Raw genomic sequence first — 23392 nt, 5'->3', positions numbered from 1 at the left:
ATCATAAACTGATTTGCAAATACTAAAAATTCTAGGGCAAATTTCATACATCCCATACCACCTGTACGAATTAAAGTATAGCCACACGTTTGTCATATTCGAACTAAGGACCACATTTAACTTTTTTTGTCAAAGACGTTCGCGTCTTATATACCATTTATGGGTATTCAAGAGTCGACTTAGTCTAAAATTCGGTCTGGACTTAAGACATATTTTGTCGAATTCGAATTTGTTATTTTTATCTGATTTTATTTTTGAATCGAATTTGAATTATACTCTAAGTCATCCAGCTCAGCTCCAAAATTGTTTTTTATAATAAAAATATATTTTATAGTAAAATTAGTAAGATCATATTATATTTAATATTTTAATTAATATTTTTTTTTATCAGCAACATGCTCCATTGATTATTTTCCCTCAATGTCCAAGTTCTAATGGGTGCGCCCTATATATATGTGATATTTTCTATATAATTTGAAGGTTTAATTACTCTATTGGTCCTATAGTTTCGCGAAATTTTCAATTAGGTTCTTATACTTTTTTTCCTTTTAATTGAGTCCTTGCACTAAATTTTTTTTAATTAGGTCCCTACACTTTTTTTTTTCTTTTATTTAGGTCCCTATACCAATTCTTTTTTTTTTAGTTGGGTCTCTATAAAATTAAGTCAATTACTACTAAGAAGAATTTAATTGAAAAAAAATTAGTGCAGAGACTCAATTAAAAAGAAAAAATGTATAAGGACCTAATTGAAAAGTTCACGAAATTATAGGACCAACAAAATAATTAAACCTTAATTTGAATTGCATTCAACAGTTTGATTTTCTTTTTTTCTTTTTTATTTTAGCTTCGTTCTCAGGCTGTATTATGACTGCGCTATCTTGCTAAACTGTCTCAATATTCAGGCAGACACGATATGATGTTTTTCTTAGGCCATGATGTCCCATGTGAAAAGTAGTTTAATTATTCTAAAAGGGAAATGCATTATTCAATTTTTCATCAATATGTTGAAAATTCCACCAAAAGGAACATGCTAATGTTGATTTGGAAATATGCAGATAAGAGGATATGGCTGTTGGCATGGCCACAAATGTGCCTTCACTTTTCAATTGAAATCTTTTGGATCCTCTAGGCGCCTTCTGTGGTGTAGTACTACATAAAATTTTAGAGCACAATTATGATTTCTCCATATATAAGTTATTGAACCTATTATATTTTTTAATAAGTAAATCACAAAAAATACATCTGAATTATTTTGTTGTTGACAAAAATATTTTTAAATTTTGTTATTGACATAAATATCTTCAAATTATTTAAAAGCGTGACAAAAATGTATATCTATAAATTGAGACGTTTTACCTTAATAAAAAAGAATGATTTGGCAAAAATAGTTTTTCATACCAAGTGAGACTCTCTAACATTAGCAAGTAAGTTACATCAGGTTTTTTATTAATGGAGTAAGTCTATGATCACGATTAAATATTTTGACATGTTTTTAAATTATTTGAGGGCATCAAAATAATTTCGGATGCATTTTCTGTGGTTTATTTTTTTTTAAGCCCAACTATTTGAATGGCTTGTACTATTCATTTGCTCAATCATGGATCTAATTGTTCAAAACATTATTTTTGAAGGTATGGATGGGCCTTTCTCTTGCTCATGCAAATGGAGCAACTCTGTTTTCTGTGTTACAGGTATATATATTCATGTAGTTATGTGAAATCATAAGAAAATAATTAATCAACCAAGTCTTAGTAATGTTACTTAATTTGAAATTGTGAACTTGTGTATACTGGGTTTTGAAGTTAGAGTACCACAATCGTAGAAGGTGGTGGCTTAAAATATTTTCTCTAAGATGCATTCAAGCTAGTTGCCATGCATGCCTTAAACATAACTTTTTAAATCTGGATTGCACTTTCTAACAGATGGAGAATGGTTAAGTTCACGCATCATGATATTTACATGTAATAAGTTAATTTAATATTCTCAATGTGTCCACTGCAGTTTAAATGTTTTTTCTAAGTTCTGAGTAATTTGTGGAACTAACCCATTCCTTTTTACGGGCATCAAGTTATTTTATGCTATTTATAGTTTGAACTAATCGTCAGCGTTTAAATTTTTTATGATATGAAATGTTAGTTTACTCCGGAAGAGAAACTTGAGAGTGTATTTTTGTTATTTTAAATGTTAATATAGCTGTAATGGGTTTCTAATTCTGTTTAATATGATGTAGCTTGCGCACTTTGCTGTTTGGGTTTGGCAAATGGAGATCTAGTCAAAGAACCGCACATGCTTTCGAAGGTGCTATCTGAATCTGCGGGTGCTACGCATGCCAGTTTTGTCCCCAAGTGCATTTAATATTTTAATCTACAGAGGAGGATGTTTTTAATTGATTCTTGTCGTTTTAGCAATGTGACCAATTTATGCTTATGCCCTCATAAAGATTGGACAAGTAAATTTTTTTTATGTTTAGTTAATAATTTCTTTTTTTTACCAAAAGATAAAGAGATTCGAATTCGCGACCTGACCTCTTAGATGAGTATGAGAACTATGTCATTTGACAGGGACGGACCCACGTTTAATATAGAGGGGGCATTTGCCCCCACAAATTTTTTTAAAAAAAATTAATACTTATATATATATATTATATTATATTTGTCTCAAAATAAAATATAAATAGTACTTTTATATTTTATGTTAAAAAATAAATAAATAAACTCAAAAAATAATGATAATTAATTTTATTATATTAATTAATTAATTGATAATTAAAACTTAGTTTTCTAATTAAATACAATTTAAATTATTAGTAATTTTCTAAAAATTGTTTACGATAAAAAAATATATTATCTATATATTAATATACTGTAATTATTTTGGTTAAAAATTTTATTCATACCATAAAGACTATAATAAATAAATTTAACAATTAAATATGAGATAATAAAAAGTAAAATAATTGTTTAAGAACATATATAGAAAAATAATATTTAGTAATGTTAAAAATAAAAAAATAATTATAAATATTTTTTTATTTTAAATATTATACAATGTATGAAATTATATTTTTAATATTTTAAATATTATAATAAGTGATTGTGTGTATATTTCTAGTTTTTATTAATATATATAGATAGTTCTAATTTAAAATTTTGAATATATCTAAATCAATCTGAATTGGTCATCTAAATAAATCTAAATTGGTCAAGTGATCAATTTAGTCGTTCGCTTAAATAAGTATTGATGGTTCGAATTTCGTCTCGTATGTATAGCAACTCATTGTCGGCCAATTGTAGATTCTTAAATGAAACTCAAATTCACGGTGGATTAGTCATTAACTTGTTGGATATCGTGGGAAGCAAAAAAAAAATCTATACCTAAATTTTATTATATTTTTGCCTCCATTACTAAATTTTTCTGGGTCCGTCATTGTCATTTGAACTATAACTCATTGGTTAGTTAATAATATTTAAAAATGTGGAATTAAAGTATGTTATTAAATTATTATATTAAAAAATAAATTAAAAATTAAAAATATTAAGTAAAAATAATAATTGAATAATTATTTAAATTAATTTTTAAGAATTTTAAAAGTGAATATTTTAGTTTTTAAGAAAAATGAATACATAAAAATATTTTTAAGGTTTTATTCTACCAAATAAATCAGTCTTCAGTTTATTTTTTAGTGGAGTAATTACTCAAATCAGCCTTTAAGAATTTTAAAAGTGGATATTTTTGCCCCTAAAATAATTAATACATAGATCAATTTTCAACACTTTTTCTTGTCTATTTTTCAACGTAACTGATAATTTGGTGATAAGTTGAGATTCAAGTGAAAACGGAAGAATAATTTTAATTATACTTAACTACTGGCTATCACACAAAACTAAATTATATTAAATACAAAAATATTAAATAATTTTAACTTTAAATTTCTTGTAGAATTATTATTGTTGTTGTTGTTGTTGTTGTTGTTGTTGTTGTTGTTGTTGTTGTTGTTGTTGTTGTTGTTGTTGTTGTCGTCGTCGAGTGATATATATATATATATATATATATATATACTTTTTGTACAAAAAATTTGTTTTGTATTATAAATACATATATAAGAATCTAATAAATAAATTTATCATTATTTTTGTCTAAAAATATGTAAAAAATTATGGTACAATAATAATAATAATAATAATAATAATAATAATAATAATTTTATTTTATTTTTTATGTGGTGTAATTGATACTAATTATATAATCATATCTATTTATTTATTTTTATTTTTTTACCAAAGATATGAAGACTCGAACCCGCAACCTCTTAGATGAGTATGGGAAGATTATGGCATTTGAGCTATATAATCATATCTATTTATTTATTTATTTATTTTTATTTTTATTTTTTTATCAAAGATATGAAGACTCGAACCCGCAACCTCTTAGATGAGTATGGGGAAATTATGCCATTTGAGCTATTACTCATTGGCTTAAAATTTGGAAAGATATATGACTCGAACCCGCGACCTCTTAATTGAGTATGGGGAGTCTATGTCATTTGAGTTATAACCCATTGGCAATCATATCTATTTATAATCTTACATAATACATACACTTGTATATAATCAATGTTTGAACCACTTCTTAATGAAAAATATATCTGACTTAGAGTTAGAGAATACTCAACATAACAAAATAAAAGTACAAACAAGACATAAAATTAAATAAACCATAATAATATGTTTTTAATTTAAGAGAATATGAGACTTAGTACATCTCTTTTCGTTGGATTTGGAATTGTGTATGTAGTGAGGATGGTTCAATAATATTCTAAAAAAAAAATACCATATTAAAAATCAAATAGGTTTAATTTAATCTTAAAAATTAATTTAATTATAATATCTACTAATTTTTTTTCAAATAGATATTTGAAGAATTTAGTGAGTCATGTCGAAAAATGAATGGAAATTGTTATGTTTGACGAAAAAAATGTTAGAAATTGATCTGTGTATTAATTTTTTTTGAAAATTAAAATTCTTAGAGACTGATTTAAAAAATTACTCTGACAAAAAATAAATTAAACTGAAGACTGATTTATTTGCCGAAATAAAACTTTAAAAATACTTTTGTGTATTAATTTTTTTTACGGACTAAAATAATATTCATTTTTAAAATTTGTAGAGATTAATTTAAATAATTACTCTAATAAATTTTTCTGCTTCTTAATTTATTCTATTAGTTAATAATTAATTCCCAAGTATAAAATATTGCACCTGACTAAAGGCAACATGCTATGAAGATGTGAACTAATAATAATAATAATAATAATAATAATAATAATAATAATAATAATAATAATAATGATTTTACTTTTAATGTTGGCCTTCCAATAGTATTTTCTAGCAATAATAAAATTTGGTGTTTTTTTTATTGTAGAGATTATAAAATTAGATTTGTTAATTATTCTCGATTTAAAAAAATTTTAAACATAAATCTGCACATTTTTTTAATAAGGGTGTAAGATTTGTGTAATATTGAGATATTGGCTAAAACGGTGTAATACTTGCATATGGATCTGAAAAATGACTTTATACAAATTATGAATAACAATTCGTCTTATTTACTGTGCACAAGTAAGTGACGATTTGCCATTAATAGCTCAGCCTCAATGGCTTTTTTTAATAAATTTTTACTTTCTCAAATGGTAAGTCACAATTTACTAGCTACTACCCCCATATTTGATATATTAGACAAAACACATCTGTATTTTTTATCTTGTAGTATATTGTTATGATGCTAAATATATTTTCTTGTACTTAAATCATTAATTAATATTAATAATATTTTATTATTATTATTATTATTATTATTATTATTATTATTATTATTATGTTTACTGGTGTGATGGCATTATATTGTTATCATTATTAAAAATATTTCAATTTATTGTTATTATTCTTCTTATTATTATTATGTTACTATATGCTTGTCTTGTTTTATCTTAATTAATAAAAATTAAAGTTTTATTACTATTATTATTAATGTGAAATAGGTTAGAGATAATTATCAAATTTATTAGAATAATATTTGAGTTTTGTCATTATTATTATTAGCATATTTTAGATATTATTATTGGTAATTATTATACAACATTATATATTTTATTTTAGAATAATATGATATATTTTTGTTATCATGTTAATATTTTTACTATTATTAATGTTAGGCAATAGGCACCGTGAAGTTCTATTATTATTATTATTGTTATTATTATTATTATTATTATTATTGGCACTAATAAGTCGTGGACCAACGTTTTTTGATATTTAAAAATATTCGTTTTCAAATCGTTGGTAATGATTAATATATTTAATTTTCATCACAATTAGAAAAAGAAAATTGTTATTATTTTTGAACAATATTATGTCTTATTTAAAATCATTATTTATGAATTTTTTACTGTAAATATCCCATGTTAATATATTACATAAAAATATCATAATATTAACGTAAATCATTTTTAATCAGTGTTGTCAGAACCAGATCGAACCGGTCGGTTGGACCGAAAACTCAGTGAATCGGTAATTTAATCGGTCCGGTTGAGTTTTTTTAATCGGATAAGAAAGCGAACCGGAATGATCCAGTTTGAACCGGTCAGGTTTGACCAAAATCGATAAACTGGCGGGTTTTATTTAACCCGAACCGGTTCGAATTCTTTTTTTTTTTTAATTCCCTTGAAACGACGTCGTTTCCTTTAAAATTAAAAAAAAATAGGTAAAGTGCTGAAGTGCTGAAGAGCTCCATTGAAACTCTAGCTGCCTCCATCGTCCCTTTTTCCTGTTCTGTTTCCCTTCCCAAATCCCAAATCTTTTGGCCATGACTCCATGAGAGACCACCTTCCACCTGAGACAGAGAGTGTGAGAAAGACCCGTTTAGCCACCTCACCCGGCTCACCGTCGTCGCAAGAGGCAACCATCACAGTGCGCCACCCACAACAGCCCAGAAGCACCTCCATCGAAGATTGAAGTCGCGTACTGCTCGTCGGCTCCTGCTCGTGAGTCGTCGCCTCCTGCTCGTGAGTCGTCGCCGCCGGTCTCCCTCAGTCTAGCTTCTGATCTTCTCTGCTCGTCGCCTCCTGCTCGTGAGCCGTCATCGCCGGTCTCCCTTAGTCCCGCTTCTGATCTTCTTTGCTCGACGCCTCCTGTTCGGCAGCCGTCTTCTTTCTGCTCGTCCCTCCAGGTATGTATTTTTAAGTTTTTTTTTAAGTTATTCTAGATTGTTGATTAATGATTATGTATGTTGATTAATTAATTAATGATTGATTATGTATGTTGATTTCTGTTTGATTTCTGTTAGAATTTAGATTGTTGATTATTCTGTTTGATTTCTGTTTGATTTTGATCTCTCTTGGTTGTTGATTTATGTTTGATTTCTGTTCAATTTGTTGATTATCCATTGTTGATTATGGTTTTGAAGTAGTTTGGCATTGTTCAATTTGTTGATTATCCATTGTTGATTATCCATTTCTGTTTGATTTTTAAGTTATTTAAGATTGTTGATTAATGATTAATGATTATGTATGTTGATTAATTGATTAATGATTGATTATGTATGTTGATTTCTGTTTGATTTCTGTTAGAATTTAGATTGTTGATTATTCTGTTTGATTTTGATCTCTCTTGGTTGTTGATTTATATTTGATTTCTGTTCAATTTGTTTATTATCCATTGTTGTTAGATTGTTGATTAGTCATTTAGTCATTAGGAATTTAGGATGGCTTCATCAAATACATCATCAGAAACATCAACTTCTCAGGAACAAAGATCAACTTCTGATCAACTCTTTATGTGGGACCGGATTAACCGGTTTAATCAGTGACTCACCGGTTGAACCAGTGACCCAGTGACCCAGTAATCTGACCGGTTCGATCACCGGTTTGGTTCTGACAACTATGCTTTTAATACTACAATATCAATAAAAATTAGCCACAAATTTGAGCGTTATTTTTTATTTTAATTTTTTAAACATATAAATCTAACCCTTAAATTTGTATATGAGTATTAATTTTTTTTAAATGTGCTAATCGAATCTTTCAATTTATTTTACGATAAAATAAAAAATCTACTTCAACACAAATTAAAGTTTTTAATTTATGCACTATGAAATCTGACCATTAAATTTTTTTATAAATTTTATTATTTTTAAATATGACTGTCTAATTTATTAATTAAAATAAAAAAATTAAAATTCATATTAAAAAATTATACCAACTAATTATTACACTGAAATACATACCTTTTTTTTTTCATTTCTCAAAAAAATTCCACGTGATGTAGCGACCAAAAGAAAAGAAGTATATGATGTGATTTTTATTAGCTTGTAGATTCACTTAATCCTCCCCGCATTATGATTCGTTAAAACGAAATGCTTGCTATCTTAGTCGTTCAAGATGAAATAAAAGTTCAATTTCGCTAGATAAATACATAAATTATAAACAATGGGAATAATTAGATTGTACTTTCAGTCTATAAAAGGGCAAAATATATATATATATATATATATATTGATGAGTTTGAAAACTTCAAATTAATTTGATGATGATTAAATATTATTAAAATGATTAATCACAAAATTATTAATTTAAACTTTAATTCACATTTGTTAATAATAATTTTATTACTTGCAGATTTTGTTTTGGATCAAAAAATAACAAGTTCAACGTGAAGTTAAAATTCAGTCTTGTAAAATAAATATTTTAAAATATGTGGCTGAAATTATTATTATGAAAGTTGGGCCAAATTTTGTTGAATAAGTCTAAATTAATCTTTGCTACAAGATCATCAAGGTTTGGTCCGAAAAATTGAAAAAGGAAGAAAGCAATATTGCATGCTTTTCCACGGTTACCCACTCTCATCTTTAAGTGGATTTCAAAATTCAATTAACTTGCATTAATAGTATTGGAAACATGAAAGAAAAAGTGGGAATTGATTTGATTGCCATCATTACTATCATACGTTACTAAGCAAAAGGGAAGTGGGAAATTAATTCATTTTTAATCTCATTCTTCAATTACATTGAAAGTTTTCTCTCTTCTCTCTCTTCTCTCTCATTGTTTCGGTCATGTCACAGAGAAAAAGAAGAAGCAAGTTATACGAGATGAGGCATTGTAGCAGTAAAGCTATGTGCAAGAAAGAGGTCATTGTGATGATAGAGTTAGCAGAAAGAAGATCCACAGTAGGGTGTGGCTGAGATCTTTGCCACTAATGGTAAGATGGGTGAAGAAGTCTCAAGCTCTCCATACCCGAAAATGGAAGAGATCCAACTCAGCCAGAGAAGAAAATCCCAGGGGTATGACTCGTCTCTACTTTTGTTCATCCATCACAGGAGGTAGCTATTGTAGCTACGTGGGGAAGAAGCAGAAGATAGAGCAGATGGAGCTGTCAAGCATCAAGGACTCATCAAGGGTCGGGAATCCTTCTTGGGGAGCAAGTCAAGATGGAAGGCCCGGATTGATGAAGCTTGGTGAGAAGGGATGAGGAAGAGGTAATTGCATGTTGGATTTTACATTCGGTTTTCTCTCTTCTCTCTCTAGCCGAACCGGTTTTGTGTTGAAGAAGAAGAAGATTAGCTTAGTTCAACCGTTTCAACCTTGGAGGCCTCCCGTTCTATAATAAAAGTGAATAGCCAAGGCTTGAAGCAAGGAGAATAGAGTGAAAGCACAGAGTTCTCATAACTACCCAAACTAACAGAAGTTCTTCTCCTTCAATGTGTTTCATATTGTATTTTTCTGTTTAATTTTGTCTGTCTTGAGTCTCATGGAAAAAGGCAAATAGTGAGATTTGTATGAAAAAGTCATAGAGCGAAAAAAGGCAAAGTATACAAAATTAAAAAAAAGCCATAGATGTCCTAGAGGTCCTTTGTACATCTGTGTTGTGTTTCATGATTCTGTGGGAATCCCTTTGCAAGTTGGGTTAGCACTTAGCAGTTGAAAGCTTGGTAGGTGACCAAGTCAAGTTCAGGATTGGGGATAGATTCTGGACTTGTTTCGAATAGGAAGGGTAGTTCCTAGGGAGAATTGGTGTCTGTAATCAAGATGATTATAGTGAAATTCCATCATTGTTGTGATGGAGACTGGATGTAGGCTGCATTGCACTTAGCAGCTGAACCAGGATACTTCTTGGTGTGATTCTCTCTCTCTCTTCTACTCAATTTCAGAATCTGTTCGCATGAGCCAAAATTGAAAAATATCTCCTTACTGGTTATGAGACAAAAAGAAAATGTCTCTTGACTAGTGACGAGACAAAAAGCAGAAATATCTCCTAAAGCAGTTTAAAAGGGCAGCAAGAGTTACTCAGCGAAAAGGAGCTAAGATTCAACCGCCCTTCTCTTAGCCACTGATAAACCATCAATTGGTATCAGAGCTTGGTCTCAAAGAGATCAAGCTTTTCAGCTTGGAGAAAAGATCCTGATGGCAGAAAACAGTGGCTCAAACTTGGTGGCCTACACTCTAACAAAAGGGCAGTCAAGTAACAGACCTCCTCTATTCAATGGAAAGAACTACACATATTGGAAGGAAAGAATGAAGATATTTGTCCAATCAGTAGATTACAGACTCTGGAAGATAATCCTAGAAGATCCTCAATTCCCAACCACCACAGGGGCTGATGGTGTGGTCTCTCTCAAAGGTGAAGCCAGCTGGACCGAAGAAGACAGAAAGAAGGTGGAGCTCAACGCCAAAGCTGTCAACTTGCTTAATTGTGCAATCTTCTTCGAGAAATACCGACGGGTATCAAGTTGCACAATGGCAAAGGAAATCTGGGACAAATTACAAGTCACTCATGAAGGCACGACCCTAGTAAAGAAAACCAGAATAGACATGCTAAACAGAAAGTATGAAATGTTCATAATGAAGGAAGAGGAATCAATTGATGATCTGTTCGAAAGATTCAACATCATCATCAATGGCTTGGATGCTATGGGGATTATGTATCCTGAATTTGTGCTTGTGAGGAGAATTTTGAGAAGTCTCACTAAAGAGTGAAAAACTAAAGCTATAGTGATATCTGAGAGTAGTGGTCTTGATTCCATGACATATGATGATTTGAGAGAAAATTTACTTGCATTTGAAAATACATATTTGAAAAAAGATACTAAAAGAAAAGGAATAGCTCTCACATCTGTTGCTAACCCCCTGGATGATGAATCCAGTGATTATTCTTCTGAAAATGAATTTATTTTGTTTGCAAAAAAATTCAGAAAAATGGTGAAGTTCAAGGAAAGGAACAAAGGAAGCGGTTCAAGAAAACCAAGGAAAGATTTCAGCAAAGTGATATGCTACAACTGCAAGGAGACTGAGCACTTCACATCTGATTACCCTAAGCTAAAGAAAGAGGAGAAGCCGAAAAAGGGAAAGAGGAAGGGACTCATGGCTTCTTGGGAAGACTTGGAGAACGATTCTGATGAAGATGAAGAATCAGAAACCAAGTCTCAAACCTGCCTTATGGCTGATCATGTTGAGCAGGTAGTATTTCATAACCCTAAAACTGAAGATCTTCATCTCATGATCGATCACCTGTCTGAAAAAATTAGATGCTTCTTGCTTGAAAACCAAAATCTTGAGTCTCAAATTGAAATCCTTAAAGCTAAAAATGGTTTTCTAAAAGAAAAGTTGAGAGATGCTGAAACTGCTGTTGAACTTGTTGAAGAAAACAAGCAGTTGAAAACTCAACTTAAAAGCTGTGAATACACCATTCCGTAACTGCTAATCTGAATTATTTTGAAGAAAATGAGTGGCTGCATAAAGAGATAAAAAGGCTTAAAGAAGACTTAGCCAACTTTGCACAAAGTTCAGAAAATTTAAATCAACTATTGGCTAGTCAAAAACCTCTTTATGACAAAGCTAGATTGGGATTCCATAAAGCATCAAAATTGGTTCAAACACCTTGTTTTGCAAACATAGAATCATCTTCAAATGATGTAAGGTTTCAAAGCCCAACAAGCTTTGTGAAAACAGCTTCTCATAGATTTTGTAGATTATGCAACCGGAATGGCCACTTTCCTATTCAATGTTTCTTCAGTGAAAGAATGATTGGTAACTGATAAACCATTATTTTATGATTTATATTGTGTTTAATTGAGTGGTTTTATCAAATCTTTACCCACTTATTCACATGATTAGCATGATATTACAATTCCTTTCCAAAATTGTTCCATGATTGAAAACTTGCTTCCTAGAGATCTTTTAATTATGTATTTTAATTCTCCTTTATACCATTCGATGCCGTGATCCGTGTGTTAAGTGTTTCAGGCTTCATAGGGCAGGAATGGCTTAGAGAATGGAGAGGAAGCTTGCAAAAATGGAAGGAACACAAGAAACTAAGGAGATGACCAGCGAACACTGACGCGAACGCATGGCTCACGTGAGCGCGCGAAATGAAGAAATCACAGCGACGCGAACGCGTGCCTGACGCAAATGCGTGAATTGAAGTTTGTACGAATGACGCGAACGCGTGGACGACGCAAACGCGTGACAAGGAAAATCGCTGAATGACGCGATCGCGTGGACGACGCATACATATGACCTGCGCGATCTGCAAAAATAACAGAATATGCTGGGGGCAATTTCGGGCCACATTTTGACCCAGTTTTTGGCCCAGAAACACAGACTAAAGCTAGGGAACGTACAGAGACTCAACACGCATCCATTCACATTCAGATACATCGATATTAGGATTGCTTTTAGTTTTAGATCTGGATTTTGAGATTAGTTTTACATTAGTAGTTTATGCTTTTGCTTTGGATTTTTGGATGTTGAAGAGTCATTACCTCCGTTGAAGACACTACTTTAGTTTGTTTCCTTATTCCTTTACTCTTTTCAGTTGATCATTGACCCTATTCAAATAAGTATGTTGCATTTTGGATTTATTAATACATAGAATTTCTTTTATTTTTAATTAATTTTAAATCTCTATTTTATTTTATTTTATTCAAATATGTCTTCTTATATTTTTATGAATATTAATTCCATGTCAATGGAGTAGATTTTCTAATTGACATGGGGGTTGATTAAGAGGAGACACTTGAGTTGAAATGCTCAAGTGCTTAGTTGAATTGAATATTGTTGGCTAATTCTATATCTACTAATGCTAGACCTTCCCAAGGGAAAGGACTAGGATCTGCGGATAAGAATCAGCCCAATCACTTGACTTTCCTTTACTCAGTAAGGGTTAACTAAGTGAAAACAACAACCGCTTTACATTACACTTGAGAAGATTCCAACAAGGATAGAACATCCAATTAATCAATTCCCTAGTCAAGGCTTTTTATATTAATAATAATTTTTAGTTTTATTACTTTAATTTACAATTATTTTAATTACTCATTATCCAACTTAAACCTTCTGGAAAATTTCTAATTAATAAATTAGCACTCTTTCCTACAACTCGTTGGGAGACGACCTGGGATTCATACTCCCAGTAATTTTAATTCTAATTTTTTTGTGACAACCCCTTTTAAATTCAGAAGGCGGATCTTAGCTGGTTGAGAACTGTACTTGCAACGCATTTCATTTATCAATTTCTTAACTGGTCAATTTCTGCCACTATCAACAAAGTTTGTAAAATTGTTTTTGATTACAATGGATTGGGACAAAGAAGATGGTTTAACGTGAAAGGATCCAAAAAGACTTAGATACCTAAGGTTACTTGAGCTCATTTTGTAGGTTTGCCTAGCATCCAAGCGAAAGGACAATATGTGGTATATGGATAGTGGATGTTCTAGGCACATGACCGAAAAGGCAACCTTCTTCATTAAGCTTGATGAATATGATGGTGGGTTTGTCACTTTCGGTGATAATGAAAAAGGAAAGATAATGGCCATTAGAAAAGTTGGTAAAAGTTTTTCTTCTTTTATAAATGATGTTCTTCTTGTTGATGGTTTGAAACACAATTTACTAAGTGTTAGCCAATTATGTGATCTTGGGTATGAAGTCATTTTTAGAAAATTGGTTTGCTTAGTTATTTGTGAAAAATCGGGTGAGATTCTGTTTGAAGCTAAGAGATGTAACAATGTGTATGGATTGACTCTTGAGGATTTAAAAGATAAAAAAGTAACATGCTTTACTTTACTTGAATATGAAAAATGGCTTTGGCATAAAAAATTAGGTCATGCAAGCATGTACCAAATTTCTAAGCTTGTGAAAAGGAACTTGGTAAAAGGAATTCCCAACATTAAATTTGATAAGGATATAACTTGTGATGCTTGTCAACTTGGCAAACAAGTAAAATCCTCTTTTAAACCTAAAGATGGGATTTCCACCAAGAGGCCATTAGAAATGTTGCATATTGATTTTTTTGGTCCAACAAGAACACAAAGTTTAGGAGGTAAACATTATGGATTGGTGGTGGTGGATGACTACTCTAGATTCGGTTGGGTACTTTTTCTTGCTCATAAAAATGATGCTTTCCATGCTTTCTCAACCCTTTGCAAAAGAATTCAAAATGAAAAAGATTTGAAAATTGCTCATTTAAGAAGTGATCACAGAAAGGAATTTGAAAATCAAGATTTTGAAAAATTCTGTGATGATTTTGGAATTGCTCATAATTTTTCATGCCCTAGAACACCTCAACAAAATGGGGTAGTTGAAAGAAGGAATATAAGCCTTCAAGAAATGACTAGGGCTATATTATGTGAAAATGAGGTTCCAAAATTTCTATGGGCTGAAGCTGTAAATACAGCTTGTTATATTTTGAATAGGACTATCATTAGAAAAGGGTTAAAGAAAATTCCTTATGAGCTATGGAAAGGAACCACTCCTAATCTTAAGTATTTCCATGTTTTGGATGCAAATATTTTGTGCTTAATAATAAAGAAAATCTTGAAAAATTTGATCCAAAAGCCTATGAGGGAATGTTTGTTGGATACTCCACCACTAGCAAAGCGTATAGAATTTACCTCAAAGATCATAGGACCATAGAGGAATCCATACATATTTCTTTTTGTGATACTAATTCAATTCCCAATATTGTAGATGATGATACAAGTGGTGAAGATTTTATCAATCAGGAAGTGAGTGAAGAAAATCCCAAGGCTGTTCCTAATGAAGATCCTGCCTGCCCAGAAATGTCTCATCAGGAAGGAGGAGACATTTCAGTTTTGTCTCCTGAGCCAATAAGAGAATCTGAAACAAAAAAACCTGCTGAAACTCATCAAAGTTCAACCATACTGCAAAAACCAAAAGAATGGAAGTCTATGAGGGGTTATCCTCATGATTTTATCATGGGTGATCCTTCCCAAGGAGTAACCACAAGATCCTCATCCAGGAAGCAAACCGAGCAAAGCAATGTTGCTTTCTTGTCCTAAATGGAACCTTACAATGTGAAACAAGCTCTTGAAGGCCCCTCTTGGGTCAAAGCCATGGAAGAGGAGCTTGCCCAATTTGAAAAGAATGAGGTTTGGACACTTGTACCTAATTCGAATGGTAAGAAAGTAACGGGTACTAAGTGGATTTTTAAAAATAAATTGGGAAAGGATGGTAGTGTTGTTCCTAAAAAGGCTAGATTAGTGGCCCAAGGTTACGATAAAAAAGAGGGTATAGATTTTGATGAGTCTTTTGCCCCGGTAGCAAGAATGGAAGCAATTAGATTGCTTCTTGCCTATACTGCCCACAAGGGGTTTAAAATGTTCCAAATGGATGTCAAATGTGTTTTCCTTAATGGATTCATATATAGAGAAGTATTTATGGCACAACCCTCCGTTTTGAAATTAAGGAATTTCCAAATCATGTTTTCAAACTTTCAAAAGCTCTTTATGGGGTTAGGCAAGCTCCAAGAGCTTGGTATGAAAGGCTTAGTGCCTTCTTATTGGAAAATAGATTTCAAAGGGGTACCACTGATACTGCTTTATTTATCAAAGAATCTAATGATGATATTCTTCTTGTTCAAGTTTATGTGGATGATTAGTGTTTGGATCGGCCAATGAATCCTTGTGTGAAGAGTTTGGAAAACTCATGACTAGTGAGTTTGAAATGAGTTTAATGGGAGAACTAACATTCTTTCTTGGTCTCCAAATTAAACAAACTCCTAGTGGCATTTTCATTCACCAAGGAAAATATGCTAAAGAATTAATCAAGAAATTCGGCCTAGAAAACTCCAAACCTATGGGAACACCAATGCATCCAAATACTAAACTTGAAAAAGATGAAAATGGCAAAGATGTGGATGAAACATGGTATAGAGGAATGATTGGCTCACTCATGTATCTTACATCCTCTAGACCGGATATTGTTCAAAGTGTGGGTGTATGTTCAAGGTTTCAATCTCACCCAAAAGAATCCCATCTTTCAGCCATAAAAAGAATCATTAGATACATTAAGGGAACTTGTGATTATGGCTTATGGTATCCTAGAACTGATGAATTTTGTGCAGTAGAGTTTTGTGATGCAGATTATGCAGGAAATCGGGTGGATAGAAGGAGTACCTCCGAAATGTGTTGCTTCCTTGGAAGCTCACTTAACATGTGGTCAAGCAAGAAACAAGCCACAGTTGCTCTATCCACAGCTGAAGCTGAATATATATCTGCCTTTGCGTGTTGTTCACAATTAATTTGGTTGAAAACTCAGTTGAAGGATTACAAATTGAAAATCAATAGCATACCCTTATTTTGTGACAATATGAGTGCAATAAACATTTCAAAAAATTATGTTCTGCACACTAGAACCAAGCACATTGAAGTAAGATATCATTTTATTAGAGAACATGTGCAAAAGGGAACTAATGATATTCAATTTGTAAAATCCGAAGAACAGCTTGTAGACATTTTTACTAAACCCTTGTGTGAAGACAGATTCTGCTCTCTAAGAAACGGTTTGGGAATGTTAGAATTGAATTCTGTTGATAATTTGTGATTTTTCTGATTCTGTTTGGTTTTGTCTCGTAGGTAGGAAGGAGACAAATTTGAGGACGTGAAGAACAGGCCATGATACAGGGGGAGACTGAACTGATGATAATGATCTTGGGCCCCACCAAATCTTCTTTGACCTTATCCATGACTCTGGCCGTTTTGAATTTCTCATGTTTTTAAAATAATACCTTTTTGGGAAGTTGTCACATCATATCTTGTAGGAATGAGTCCTTGTCAAATCATAATCTTTTCTTCCACCTTTTCCCTTGATTCTAGGAGCTAATCTCTCATTTTTTAATTTTAAAAATCTTTTCTTGTTGATAACCGCACCACTTAATGGTCTATTACTCACTTAATTCTCTCTCCACTCAGCATTAAATGCTATCATAACCTCCCACCTCTCTCCAATCTCTTCGGCCACTCCTTCATCTTCCCTCTCCTCTCTCCACTCTCATAACATGAAAAAGAAGGTGGCTCCTAAAAGAAGTAGCCGAACTCCACTCTCCAAAAATCCTCCATTTTCTTTTACTCCTCAAACACATACTCACATTCACATACACTCTACTTCTTCATCATCTCCTTCACCTTCCTCTCAGCCAACTGAAACCATGAGAAGAAAAGTTATTGCCCAGAAAATCTCATCTCGAAAGAAGATTGGAAAAGAAAAAGAACCTGTTGTAGAAGAAGAGGAGTCTCAATCTTCTCCACCTCATTCACCACCAAGAAAATCAACGCCTCACCCTTTTGGCCGCAGTTCTCAATGCTCAAAAGACTACTCTCTCCATAACACCTGGGAACCGCCAAACTTGGAATCTCTTGATTTCAAAAACAAGTTCAACAAGGGGCATTCTCATTTTGATCTGGGCAGATTTAACTCATGTGCTGCGTATGAGTTTCACAATCAAGTTCTGGCTAAACGTTACCTATGTGACTCTCACATAGTAAATTTGGAGGCACTGACTACAAAAGGCATCAACTTTGCCACTCTGTTTGATAACCTGAAGTGGACTCCTTTATTCCATATTTAGAAGCCTGTTTATCCATCCCTGGTTCGCGAGTTCTATGCGAACATGGTGTATCTTGACGAAGCAATCCACTTATATGTCAAGAGGGTTCACTTATTTCTAAACAGAGAAACCATCAGCGTTGCATTGGAATACACTGATGAAGGAGAAACTGCCAACATGATTGGAAAGTGAGATTCACAGGTTGGGATCACATATCAGATTGCTCTGAATCGAACCTGTGAAAACTTCTCTGCCCTGGATGGGACGGTTTTAACGCATAAAGCTCTTGGACCTGTAAGAGCGCTACTTCACAGGATCATCAATCATATCTTGATGCCTCATAGTGGTTCCTTCCAAAGAGTAACTGTTTGTGATTCCTTAGTTCTTTTTGTAATCCTTACTTCTTCTCCTATTTCATTTTCTTATTTGATGGTGCGTCACATGTGAGATTGTGTGCGTAGTGACAAAAAGGTAAATCTGCCTTATGGCATTTTTCTCACATGCATATTTGAACATTTTTATATTGATTTAACTAATGAGCATGTAGAAAAATAAGGTTTTCACCATCAAAGGAGGAGGAGTCTCTGGATCTGTGAAAAGTACCAAAGGAAAACGTTCCATGCCCTCTGAACTATCAGAAAGTGATCTTGAAAGTCGTCCCATAGAGCCTACAAAGGTTGCTGATTCCATCAAGGACGCTCTAACTGAATTTTCAAACATGTCAACTCTGATGGTACGCTCATACAAAGAAGCCCGCAAATAACCCTATAAGAATGAGAAGGCTTGGAAAAAGTGCCATGAGCAAATTAATCTGTTTCTCGACAGCTTTGAAAAAGACATGGGTGATGCAGATGAAGACAACCAATCCCTTGGCTCTGACATTAATCTTTCTGATGCCTGATATATTTAAGCTGCTCGTACTCATGAACTCTGTTTCATTTTCATGCTTTCTTGTTTTTGGTACTGTATAACTGTTAGTTAACTTGGATACTGATGAGCGGATAATTTATACGCTTTTTGGCATTGTTTTTAGTATGTTTTTAGTAGGATCTAGTTACTTTTAGGGATGTTTTTATTAGTTTTTATGTTAAATTCACATTTCTGGACTTTACTATGAGTTTGTGTGTTTTTCTGTGATTTCAGGTATTTTCTAGCTGAAATTGAGGGACTTGAGCGAAAATCAGATTCAGAGGTTGAAGAAGGACTGCTGATGCTGTTGGATTCTGACCTCCCTGCACTCAAAGTAAATTTTCTGGAGCTACAAAACTCCAAATGGCACGCTCTCAACTGCGTTGGAAAGTAGACATCCAGGGCTTTCCAGCAATATATAATATTCCATACTTTGCTCAAGTTTAGATGACGCAAAAGGGCGTTGAACGCCAGTTCTACGCTGCAGTCTGGAGTTAAACGCCAGAAACACGTCACCAACCAGAGTTGAACGCCAAAAACATGTTACAACTTGGCGTTCAACTCCAAAAGAAGCCTCTGCACGTGTAAACTTCAAGCTCATCCCAAGCACACACCAAGTGAGCCCCGGAAGTGGATTTATGCATCAATTACTTACTTCTGTAAACCCTAGTAACTAGTTTAGTATAAATAGGACTTTTTACTATTGTATTTAGATTTTTGGATTATCTTTTGATCTATTGATCACGTTGGGGGCTGGCCATTTGGCCATGCCTGAACCTATCACTTATGTATTTTCAACGATAGAGTTTCTACACACCATAGATTAAGGTGTGGAGCTCTGCTGTTCCTCAAAGATTAATGCAAAGTACTACTGTTTTTCTATTCAATTCAACTTATTCCGCTTCTAAGATATCCATTCGCACTTCAACATGAATATGATGATCGTGACAGTCATCATCATTCCCTATGAACACGTTCCTGACAACCACTTCTATTCTACCTTAGATTGAATGAGTATCTCTTGGATTCCTTAATCAGAATCTTTGTGGTATAAGTTAGAACCCATGGATGGCCATTCCTGAGATCCGAAAAGTCTAAACCTTGTCTGTGGTATTCCGAGTAGGATCTGGGAAGGGATGGCTGTGACGAGCTTCAAACTCGCGAGTGCTGGGCATAGTGACAGACGCAAAAGGATCACTGGATCCTATTCCAGTATGATCGAGAACCGACAGATGATTAGCCATGCAGTGACAGCGCATTGGACCATTTTGATGTAGCCATTGACAACGGTGATGCCTGACATACAGCTTGCCATGGAAAGGAGTAGGACTGGTTGGATGAAGACAGCAGGAAAGCAGAGGTTCAGAAGAACGAAAGCATCTCTATACGCTTATCTGAAATTCTCACCAATGAATTACATAAGTATCTCTATCCTATTTTATGTTTTATTTACTATTATTATTCGAAAACTCTACAACCATTTGAACCCGCCTAACTGAGAGTTACAAGGTGACCATAGCTTGCTTCAAGCCGACAATCTCCGTGGGATCGACCCTTACTCACGTAAGATTTTATTACTTGGACGACCCAGTGCACTTGCTGGTTAGTTTTATCGAAGTTGTGACAAATTATGAATTAAGATTAGAGCACCAAGTTTTAGGAGCCATTACCAGGGATCACAATTTCGTTCACCAAGTTTTTGGCGCCGTTGCCGGGGGTTGTTCGAGTTTGGACAACTGACGGTTCATCTTGTTGCTCAGATTAGTTAATTTTCTTTTTGTTTTATTTTCAAAATTTTTTTTAAAATCTTTCAAAAAAAAATTTTTCCTTTTGTTTTCGAAAATTATTTCAGAATTTTTAAGAATGAATTCTAGAGTTTCATGGTAACATGTTGAAGCCTGGCTGGCTGTAAAGCCATATCCAAATTCTTTTGGATTGAGGCTTCCACTTGTCAACATAAAAGGCATGTATATGAAGTTGGATGAAGTATGAGCTGTTATATGCCTGATTTGTATCTTCTAAAGCTTGGCTGGCTAGTGAGCCATGTCTAACCCTTGGATTGGAGCTTTAGGCTAACATTGAAAGATTCCTGGAATTCTTATTAAAAATTTTTGAATTTCTTATTTTCTTTTTTTTCCTATATGTTTTTCGAAAAAAAAATATACAAAACCCAAAAAATTAATAAAATCATAAAAATAAAAAATATTTTGTGTTTCTTGTTTGAGTCTTGAGTCAATTTTAAGTTTGGTGTCAATTGCATTCTTTCTAAAAATCTATGCATTTTTCGAAAATTACATTCATGCATTGCATTCATCATGATCTTCAAGTTGTTCTTGATAAACTTTCTTGATTGATCTTCATATTATATTGTTTTGTGTTGTATGGTGTTTTTCATATGCATTCTTGAATTCTTAGTGTCTAAGCATTAAAGATTTCTAAGTTTGGTGTCTTGCATGTTTTCTTTGCATCAAAATTTTTTTCAAAAATATGTTCTTGGTGTTCATCTTGATATTCAAAGTGTTCTTGGTGTTCATCTTGACATTCATAGTGTTCTTGCATTCATCACATGTTTTGATCTAAAATTTTCATGCATTAAGTCTTTTTAATGTTTTTCTCTTTCATCATTAAAAATTCAAAAATCAAAAAAATATCTTCCCCTTTTTCTTCTCATAAATTCGAAAAATTGAGTTGACTTTTTCAAAACTTTTTAAAATTTAGTTGTTTCTTATGAGTCAAATCAAATTTTCAATTTAAATATCATATCTTTTTCAATTTTTTTATTTATTTTCGAAAATTTTTAAAATATTTTTCAAAAATCTTTTTCTTAATTTTATATCATATTTTTGAAAATATCATCAACAATTAATGTTTTGATTCAAAAATTTCAAGTTTGTTACTTGCTTGTTAAGAAAGATTCAAACTTTAAGTTCTAGAATCATATCTTGTGATTTCTTGTGAATCAAGTCATTAATTGTGATTTTAAAAATCAAATATTTTTCAAAACTAATTTCAATCATATCTTTTCAAAAATATCTTTTTATCTTATCTTTTTCAAAATCATATCTTTTTAGTCATACCTTTTCATATCATATATTTTTCAAATATCTTTTCTAACTTCTTATCTTCATATCTTTAAAAAAAAATTGATTTTCAAAATTTGTTTCAACTAACTAATTAACTTTTTGTTTGTTTCTTATCTCTTTCAAAACCACCTAACTACTCTTCCCTCTCTAATTTTCGAAAATACCTCCCTCTTTTTCAAAAATTCTTTTTAATTAATTAATTGTTTAAATTTTAATTTTAATTTTAATTCTCCTTTAATTTTCGAAAATCATGAACTCTTTTTCAAAATTTAATTTTCGAAATTCTCTCTCTCATATCCTTCTATTTATTTATTCATCTACTAACACTTCTCTTCACCCAAAATTCGAACCCCTTCCTCTCCTCTGAGTTTGAATTCTTCTCTTCTACATTCTTATTCTTCTTTTCTTCTACTCACACAAGGGAACCTCTATACTGTGATAAAGATGATCCTCGGTATCTTTAGTCCTCTTCTTTTTCACATGAGCAGGAGCAAGGACAAGAACATTCTTGTTGAAGCAGACCCTGAACCTGAAAGGACTCTGAAGAGGAAACTGAGAGAAGCTAAAATACAACAATCCAGAGATAACCTTACAGGAATTTTCAAACAGGAAGAGGAGATGGCAGCCGAAAATAATAATAATGCAAGGAAGATGCTTGGTGACTTTACTGCACCAAATTCCAATCTACATGGAAGAAGCATCTCCATCCCTACAATTGGAGCAAACAATTTTGAGCTTAAACCTCAATTAGTTTCTCTGATGCAACAAAACTGCAAGTTTCATGGACTTCCATCTGAAGATCCCTTTCAGTTCTTAACTGAATTCTTGTAGATCTGTGATACTGTTAAGACTAATGGAGTAGATCCTAAAGTCTACATGCTCATGCTTTTCCCTTTTGCTGTGAGAGACAGAGCTAGAATATGGTTGGATTCTCAACCTAAAGATAGCCTGAACTCTTGGGATAAGCTGGTCACGACTTTCTTAGCCAAGTTCTTTCCTCCTCAAAAGCTTAGTAAGCTTAGAGTGGATGTTCAGACCTTCAGACAGAAAGAAGGTGAATCCCTCTATGAAGCTTGGGAGAGATACAAGCAACTGACCAAAAAGTGTCCTTCTGACATGCTTTCAGAATGGACCATCCTGGATATATTCTATGATGGTTTGTCTGAATTAGCTAAGATGTCATTGGATACTTCTGCAGGTGGATCTATTCACCTAAAGAAAACGCCTGCAGAAGCTCAAGAACTCATTGACATGGTTGCTAATAACCAGTTCATGTACACTTCTGAGAGGAATCCTGTGAGTAATTGGACGCCTCAGAAGAAGGGAGTTCTTGAAATTGATACTCTGAATGCTATATTGGCTTAGAATAAAATATTGACTCAGCAAGTCAATATAATTTCTCAGAGTCTGAATGGAATGCAAGCTGCATCTAACAGTACTCAAGAGGCATCTTCTGAAGAAGAGGCTTATGATCCTGAGAACCCTGCAATAGTAGAGGTAAATTACATG

General features: G+C 32.6%; 1 non-coding gene across 1 annotated transcript; it reads right to left on the bottom strand.

The window, feature by feature from the left end:
• Nucleotides 1–22897: 22897 nt before the first annotated feature.
• LOC112780868 (small nucleolar RNA R71) lies at nucleotides 22898–23005 on the bottom strand. Its single transcript, XR_003191676.1, has one exon. It is a non-coding gene; the product is annotated as a small nucleolar RNA R71 (small nucleolar RNA).
• Between the last annotated feature and the right edge of the window lie 387 nt (nucleotides 23006–23392).

This window comes from Arachis hypogaea, chromosome 19 (assembly GCF_003086295.3).
Source record: "Arachis hypogaea cultivar Tifrunner chromosome 19, arahy.Tifrunner.gnm2.J5K5, whole genome shotgun sequence".
NCBI lineage: Eukaryota > Viridiplantae > Streptophyta > Magnoliopsida > Fabales > Fabaceae > Arachis > Arachis hypogaea.
Note: the sequence above shows the minus strand (reverse complement) of the source record. Positions and strands in the feature narration are given on the sequence as shown.